We start from the raw sequence: 8,950 nt of genomic DNA on the forward strand, positions 1-8,950 counted from the left end.
CGTTATCTATGTAGTGTTGTCTAAATGCATAGATAACGGTTTGAGCAAATGCGTTATGTTTTTGCGTTATCTATTAGTTGCATACATAACGGTATTACAAAACCGTTAAGCGACCGTTATCTATGATCATCTTTTATAACGGTTTATTAAACCGTTACGTATGAGCGCTTTGAAAATTGTTATGTATAAATATTTCTTTTTAATTTTTTAATAACTTATATTATGTCTGAATATGTTATATTCTTCCTCACCAATTTTCACCCCAAGAAAAACAAAGTTGCGTCCCGCCGTCTGAAGCTAGCAGCCGGGTCGTCCCGCCGCCCTCCACCACAATCTTCGTCGGACTGCTACTCAGCCGGAAATCATTATCTCCTGCTGTCCGCCGCCCTCTGCCACAATCTCCGCCAGATCTGCGATTCCAATCGCCGGCAACCAAGATGTCCACTCCGCATGTCGCCTTTCCCTTGCTGTCCAAAGTCACCGCCGCCGTGAAGAGCCATCAACGCGAAGCCTCCGCTGCTCTGCTGCTCTGCCGGAAACCATCTACTGGCTGCCTCCGCCGCTCTGCTGCTTTGCCGGAAACCGTCGACGACCTATTGTACATTTTTGATATGTAGTTACAAGGTATGATACGAACATGGAGTTACAAGGTAATAACGATTACTGATTTCTGAATTTTAAATTTTCCCCTATTTGAAACCCTAATTGAAAGCTGTGGAAGAAACATTTTCCCCCTTTCTGTTAATTTCCCTTTTCAATTTCCCCGTTGAATTCGACGCTTTGATAGTGTTATTTAGGGCTCAGAGGCTCCAATAATTCCAAGGCGATGCTCTCTTCTCTGCTGAACAAGAGGGTAAAGCTGCAAGACTAGCTCCGGAGTGTTGAAAAGTAGGTTGTTTAACCCTCTCTAATTATGAGATTTGGATTTGGTTTTGGTTTATATTCTGAAATTCGTGCTATATAAGTGGTTGAAATCAATAGATTACTTCACTCGAGTATTCAATAAATTTATTTTTATTTTTATATTCTGGGTTGTTCTTCGGCTTATTGTTCTACCTTGATGTTGTTTATTTTGGTCCTCCTCAAAAAGTTGATGACAATTTGATGAACATTATATTTTGTATTGGGTAGTTAAACTATTTATTGAGTTTTTTTTCTCACCCTTTATTGTTTCTTTCTTGTCACGGTTTGTGTTTTAGATAATTCTATCGATATAATATCACTCGGACTTGGTACTTGTTGATAGTCTATAACAAATTTTATCATTCTTCTCGTGCCTTGTGTTTGAATGCGAATGTCCATACCTTCTGCCTAGGAGTCCTTAGTATTTTGTTCCAGATGCTTTTAGTAACTATGGTCTGCGGTTAGCATTTTAGCTCATAAGAGATAAATGTGATACAGAAAATCCATAAGATTTGAGCTTGGTTCCATTTACCATTTTCCTGGTTGAGTTCAAATGTTCCAGTTTAGTTATCTATGTAATTAATCTTCATCATATTGCAGTTATCCTATGTTTCAGCTGGTTCAAATTGTAAAGCTGTAATGTACTAGTCATTAGACTAATCGTTTGATGCTACAGACGATAGTAGAAGCTCTAGCCTCAATCTGTAATCACTACCCAATGTCTTAGCCTCAAACAGAACATCTCACGTTTCCTAATAAATAATTTCTTAAACTTACCGAGATAATGATACGAGTATTGTCTTTACTTGTTTGCTAGATCAGTAAAACAAGCCATAAATTTGATATCTATGTGAATAAGTGAGACAGACTGAAAAAGTTGTTGGGTTAATTTGTATACCAATAAATTTCTGTTTTGTTCCACTTTGTCTTGCTTCAGGAACCATGCCAAAGGTGAAGACAAACCGAGTAAAGATACCAGAGGGGTGGGAGCTGATTGAACCTACTCTACGTGAACTACAAGCAAAGATGAGAGAAGGTTCTTTTTTTATTGATAATAATCTTTTTTGTTTTGTTTTTTGCATTATTCTTGTTATTTTCATTTTAATCTTATGAGTTGGTGTTAAGTAGTGAACATTTTTTCTGCTTTCTTTCTTTTCAATTTAGCTGGAAGATGCTGTGAATTATGGAACAAAGGTATTAATTTAGTGGTATATAATATAATTTGGTGCTCCACATTATCATTTAAGTCATGTTTTCATGACTCAACATTGAATTTGCATTATGTGAAACTGAAGGCTCTGGCAAAGATGATAGCTGTCTGCGGTCCTTATCATCGTACAACTGCTAGTGCTTACAGTCTTCTTGATTGTGTGTACAGTTGGATGATGACTCCTCAAGTTCATTGTTATCGGAAATTCTGTTGTATAGGCGACTATATATCAGCAGAAGGCATTGGATATCAATGAAATAGAGCTGGGGCTTGACCATCTAGATACAATGAAGAGCTATGGGGATCTATCAGTATTTTATTATCGCCTTCAGCATATTGAATTGGCTCTGAAGTGAGTTGATACGATTCTAGATTGTTCTTTCTTGTCTCGATCTTTAACTTTGTTTTCCATAGTGCAATATCTTTCAAATATAGCAAATTCAGTTTAGAAACTGAATCTCATTTGTAAATTCTGTGCTTGTAGTTGTCTCTGTCATACTTTATCACCTAAATTCTTTAGTATTAATTGTTTTTGACTTTGGACAGATATGTCAACCGTGCATTGTTTCTTCTCCATTTCACATGTGGGCTTTCTCACCCAAATACAGCAGCTACTTACATAAATGTAGCTATGATGGAAGAAGGCATGGGAAATGTTCATGTTGCTCTCAGATATCTACATGAAGCCCTTAAGTGCAACCAAAGACTATTAGGAGCGGATCACATCCAGGTCTATTTTGCCCTTTCTATATCTCAATCATACAGAACACCATGTGACAGATATTAAAATATTAATTCAAATTTTAAAAGTGGTCTTCATCATCTAAAGGTCCTCAACAATTCCTAGGTTATAGCTGAAAACCAATCGTTTTCTGGTATTCCCATTCTGAGGAGCACAGAAGGCTTATTTTTCTTCTTTCAATTCCTAGGCTTGAAGAAAACATTAATCAAATTATTTTATTTTGATTTTTATTGTCTTGTGCAGAAAATGAAAGAAGAATTGAAAAGATTGAAAGATGAGAATACTACACTTACAAGAGATCATGTATGCAGTTATTACATCATTTTTCATCATAGATTAGGACCTTTTCCATTTTAAGTTATACATGCCACTCCTTTTTATTCCTCACCTAGCTAGATTCTCTTCTGCTTCTTATGTACATAAAGCTAAGAAATTGGATAGAAGACCAAAACAACCAATTTGAGCAGAAGACAAAGGAAGCTAAATCAAAGGTTTTTGATGCTACAGGCAAGGTAATCAAACATTCTAATTAGTAATTACACCAGTTGTGAAACTAGATTTATATCAGCTTTCTCCCTCTTCTCATACTATACTCTCAACAAATAAAGACTTCGCAGCTGAAAATTAAAGGTGACATTGCCAAAGCAATTGATGCTAGGGATGGGGAGCGGGAAGCTCGTGCAAAGCTGCTCGAGTCAGAGGCGATGCTGATGCAAAGCTGCATTAATTATTCTATGCAGCATATTAGTTCTAACCATTTTCTGTTTGTAGGTGGCACCTCTGGCCGTGTCTGATGCAGCTATGCTAGCTCCTGAAGAAGTATTTTCTGGTAAAGGTGACATCAAAGAAGAAACTGAGCTAACAAAGGCAGATAGAAAGAGGAGAAGGGCAAAGAAAAAAAGACAGTTTAAAGGTGAAATATTGATTTGAGTGTTATTATACTGTTTGTTCTCCATCTGTACAAAAAACAATAAGGCAGAGTTTTCTTTCGTGTGATTAATGCTATTTCAAGCTGTGGATAAATGAGTATTGTTTTTGTTATTCTTCTGTACTTTTATATCTTGATGGTCAGATTCTTGCTGTGTAAACTAGCCATAAGGAGGAGCATCCTTTCCACATCAATTGCATGCTGGTGTCTGGATTTTCGTTGTTATATATTAGTGTAGCACTCTCTGCACTATATGTCGTCTTTAATTTTATTTTCCTCTGAAATGTTGAATCAATTACAGCTGAGTCTGTCAAACGGATGGCAGTAAAGACACAGCTAAGCACATTGAAGAAACCCGAAGATGGTAATTTTGTCATATTCATTTCATTTTGGCTCTTGAGGTTTTGATTGCTAATTCACTAGACCCTTAGTTTTTTTCAGTTTTATGAAGCCCCTGAACTTTTACATTTTGTTTTAGCAACATAAACTTTAAAATTCAGGGCAAGAAACTGATTTTGCCTTGGTTTTGTTGTTGCAATTTTGGATCTTGTAAAGGAAATCTAATTGCTGCTGCTGCTTGAAGTTGCAGGGAACGGGGAGTCATGAATGACACTGTGAAACAAAAGTCAACATATTGTTTGTTATCTTTTTCTTGTCCAGTTTTCTTTTATTTCACATATTTTATTTGGATTATTTTTCTATTGGCAGGTTGAGCTTGTGTGTCGGGTTCTCTCCTAAGTTAGTTGCTGCAAATTCATCATAGCAGGTCAACTAGTTCATGAGGACTTGGTGCTAGAACACATAATATGATAGATTTTTGTTTTAGCTATAAGATAGTTGGTATTTTCAATTTTGAATCGAAATATGCAATGATCATATGTACTTGATACTTTTGGATGGTAATGTATGAATATTTTGGATGATATATAATATTGTTATTGGTGATTTTATCATTTTGTTGTTTTAAAGTTATTTATTTATTTCTTGAGATAAATAACATAAAAATCGAGAAAAAATATTAAATATGTTAGTTGTAGTTGAAATACATAACAGTATAAAAAGTACAAAAAAATCGTTATGTATTTCTATCAAAGATAACGGTAAAAACCGTTGTAAAAAGTAAAAAAAAACTGTTAACTATGATAGAAAAAAAACAAAAAAAATACAAAACATAACGGAAAAATCCTCATACATAACGGTAATAAATCGTTATGTATAAGCATTATAGATAACGGTTTTATACCGTTATGTATAGAAAAAAAACTGTTAACTATGATAGGAAAAAAAAGAAAAAAATACAAAACATAACGGAAAAATCCTCATACATAACGGTATAAACCGTTATGTATAATCATTATAGATAACGGTTTCATACCGTTATGTATAGAAAAAAAACTGTTAACTATGATAGGAAAAAAAACAAAAAAAATACAAAACATAACGGAAAAATCCTCATACATAACGGTATAAACCGTTATGTATAATCATTATAGATAACGGTTTCATACCGTTATGTATGAGCGTCTCGTACCGTTATCTATTCTCACATACATAACGGTTTTTAAACCGTTGTCTATGATACGTATCATAGATAACACCACTATACACAACGGTTTTTTTGCTCATAGATAACGGATAAAATCCGTTATCTATGAGCGTTTTTCTAGTAGTGGCGTAAACATCTTGATTTTAGCGTAGAAAAGCCCACCTCGTTGCGTCTCTGCAAAAAGGGTAACGTCACTCTCTCCCTCTCTCTCGTCGTCACTTCCCAACCAGACCTTCATTGCTATGAAGAATCGATGAGAAGAAGGGTCATTAAACAGAAAACTTACATCCTATACTTAAGCTCAAATAGGAAAATAAAACTTAACACTTAACGCTGACTTGGAAGTTAGAGCTGGACTCGTCAGCCAGAGCTGACTCGCCAGCCAGAGAAATCGCCTAGCCAGAGGAATCACTCGCCAGAGGATTCACTCGCCAGAGGAATCGCCTGCCAGCGGAATCACTCGCCAGAGGAATCAACTGCCAGAGAAATCACTCGCCAGAGGATTCACTCGCCAGAGGAATCAACTGCCAGAGGAATCGCCTGCCAGAGCTGGAACGAACCCGCTGGAACGAACCCGCTGGAACGCCAGAGCTGGAACGCCAGAGATGACTCAACATCCATCAACTGCCAGAGCTGACTATGCTCGGCAGAGCTGGTTTACACGCAGCAGACTCAACAAAAATCCTACTCATGCTTCTCTCTCGATCTAACATTCCTCAAAACCTTAAACTTAACTTATCATGCTCAACAAAAATCCTACTCATGCTTCTCTCTCGATCTAACACTCCTCAAAACCTTAAACTTAACTTATCATGCTCAACTTCAAACTTAGAACACAAAACTCAAGAAAACCCTAATATGAATCATCTTCAACCTCACGGAAATTGGCTGCCAAGAACTTCAAACTTTGGCAGTCAAGAACTCGACAACACATTTACATAGCTCATGAAATGCTCAAAACTCACGACACATATTCAGTCATGCTCGACCAAACCTACAGCTTATCATGCTTGGAAAAATACAATTTAAACATATAATCATCCTAGCATGCTCCTAAACACATATATCAAGTTACATCGATTAACAAAATCGAAGAACAAGTGACGACGACGAAGAACATAGCCGGGCTGCCCTCTTGGGTTCCCTTGCTATGGTTCGAACCGATCTTAACTCCTTCATTAAACATGCTCGACATCTACCCAAGAACAACATACTAAAAACTCACGACGATCCATCGTTGTTTCAAAATAAAGTCGAGAATCGATGTTTTTCAACGTCGACGAAAATTGAAAAGAAAACCATCAAAACGTAGGTAGAGATGTTACCTACTTAGATATGTGATCGAAAAGATGATCGGCGCTCGTCTCGGTGCTCGAATCGGAGCTCAAAAGCTTGAAGAAGCTTCAATGGTGTTCTTGGTGTGTGTGCGTGTTTGCGTGAGAAAGGTGAAAGTGATGGCTGTGGGGCTGACCCACAGCCGCCTATTTATAGGGAAAAGCCTTTAGGCGGTTTAGGGGGGTGGTCTAGGTAGGGTAGTCCTAGATATTAAGCCGTTAAATATCTCGTCTCGTCTCGTCTCGTTTTAACGACTAACTACCCGTACTCTTCGTTACTCTCCCTCTCAACCTCTACTCACTTTTATCACACTCGTAATTCCATATAATTATAGAAAACGTATGTTCGTTCACGAAATTCTGATAAACGAGCTCGGTTCGTTTATCGAGAAATCCTGATTTACTATTCACTCATCGTCCAAAAATAAAAACTTTCGTCGTTGGACTCGTATCGAAAAACTAAGAATATTTCTCGACGACGTGCACGTAAGATTTTGAAAGTCGACAAAAAGACGAAATAGCAGTATTTTACTATTCATCGTCAAAAGTCTAAAATTTCAAAAACGTCTAAACGGACTCAGATTTCAATTCCGAGTTCATCGTTCTCATTCAAATAATTATCTCTAATTATTCAAACACTCGAACTCAATTACGAATATAAAATCCCACATCATTAAAAGAACATCTCAACATCACTTCATCAAAAATAACTAGAAACTTCATAAAACACATCACATCATTATACAAAGTAAATCAAACAAGGGATCTAAACCCTAATTACTCAACTTAAGCAATTAAACACGTCATCAAAAGCCCGGGTATTACACGTTAGGAGCCATTAGTCCTTGACGAATCAAGCGATCCATAGTCGGGAGCCTATCATGGATAATACGCCAACACACTAACGATCTCCTCACCGGAATCGCCGCATCCCAAATCCACTTACCCCAAGATACTTTCGGAAATCTATGGCAGCTGTTAGCAAAGGCCAGAGCCGAAGTGACATTGCCACGAAGGGAAGGTTTCCAAAACCGAGTATCCGATCCGGAGTTCATCGGAAGAATAAGAATATCACAAACGATATCCGGGAAGTTAATAACGAAATTTCCAGAAAAATGCCAGCAATCATTAAAGTAATATTCCGCCACCGAGTGCGTGAGAAGATCATGGAGGAAAGAGGGAACCGAGAGACGATCACAAAGCCTATATCCCAACCAATCATCCGTCCAAAATAACGTATTGGTACCGTCCCCAATCGCCGCAAAGGATTGCTGCACAAGACCGTCCACTTCATGTTTCAAGCCAACCCAGACCGAGGAATTTGCCACATGTTTTTTTGCATAACCAAACTCGTCCAAGTACCTCACCCTCATCAACCTGTGAGGAAACTCCTCCCCTTTAATAAGCTTCCAAGCCAGCCTCATGAGATAGCTTTTATTCATAGTAGTAAAAGAGTGAATTCCGAGACCTCCCTCTTCTTTGATAGCGCAACATTTACCCCAATTCACAGCACAAGAAGGCTTTAAATCCATTTTTCCCGTCCAAATAAAGTTCCTGCAGCTGCGATCCAAATCATGAAGAAGGGACTTCGGCCAATGGAAGACCATCATAGTGTGTATGATGGAACTTTGAATGACCGATTTGACCAGACAGAGACGTCCAGCCATAGAAAGATTAAGACCCGCCCATCTAGAAAACTTTTGCACAATGCGATCCTTGATGGCAACTAAATGTGACGCCTTCGGCCTCCCCACAAAGAGGGGGGCACCTAAGTAGTTCACCCGATCTCCACCCTGCGTGAAACTCAAGGCCTGACTAATACCACGCTTCATAGGAGTAGTAACACCCTTCGCATAGTACACCCGCGATTTCTCCAAACTACAGACCTGTCCGGAAATTGATTCATAATATTCCAGAATATGCTTAATCTTCTTCGCATTGCGGATAGAAGCTTTACAGAAAAGTAACACATCATCAGCATAAAGCAAATGAGTAGGAAAATTCACATTCCGACTAAAGCTCATAGGGGTAAGATGTCTCGAGTTAACACAATTAATTAACAAATGACTGAGCACATCATCGGCAATGCCAAAGATAATGGGAGAGAGAGGATCCCCTTGCCTGACACCACGGGTGCAGGATAAATAACCGCTGAGCCTGCCATTGTAGAGAATGGAGATCCTTGCAGAGTGAAAGATAATAGAAATCCAACTGATGAACTTCTCCTGAAAACCCATCACCTTAAGAACCTTGAAAATGAAGTCCCAGCTCATAGTGTCAAAGGCTT

General features: G+C 38.0%; 2 long non-coding RNA genes across 6 annotated transcripts; both read left to right on the forward strand.

Moving 5' to 3' along the window:
• Positions 1-219: 219 nt before the first annotated feature.
• Positions 220-3,023, forward strand: LOC131016393 (uncharacterized). 5 transcript variants are annotated; one of them, XR_009098972.1, is made up of 6 exons: positions 220-650; positions 788-892; positions 1,841-1,939; positions 2,332-2,465; positions 2,660-2,843; positions 2,961-3,023. It is a non-coding gene; the product is annotated as an uncharacterized LOC131016393 (long non-coding RNA). The 5 variants fall into 5 exon arrangements; XR_009098974.1 differs by having other exon boundaries at positions 220-624; XR_009098943.1 differs by having other exon boundaries at positions 222-892.
• Positions 3,024-3,311: 288 nt separating this feature from the next.
• Positions 3,312-4,404, forward strand: LOC131016402 (uncharacterized). Its single transcript, XR_009098979.1, has 4 exons — positions 3,312-3,367; positions 3,627-3,768; positions 4,085-4,147; positions 4,367-4,404. It is a non-coding gene; the product is annotated as an uncharacterized LOC131016402 (long non-coding RNA).
• Positions 4,405-8,950: the final 4,546 nt, after the last annotated feature.

Source organism: Salvia miltiorrhiza, chromosome 1 (genome assembly GCF_028751815.1).
Source record: "Salvia miltiorrhiza cultivar Shanhuang (shh) chromosome 1, IMPLAD_Smil_shh, whole genome shotgun sequence".
Classification (NCBI taxonomy): domain Eukaryota; kingdom Viridiplantae; phylum Streptophyta; class Magnoliopsida; order Lamiales; family Lamiaceae; genus Salvia; species Salvia miltiorrhiza.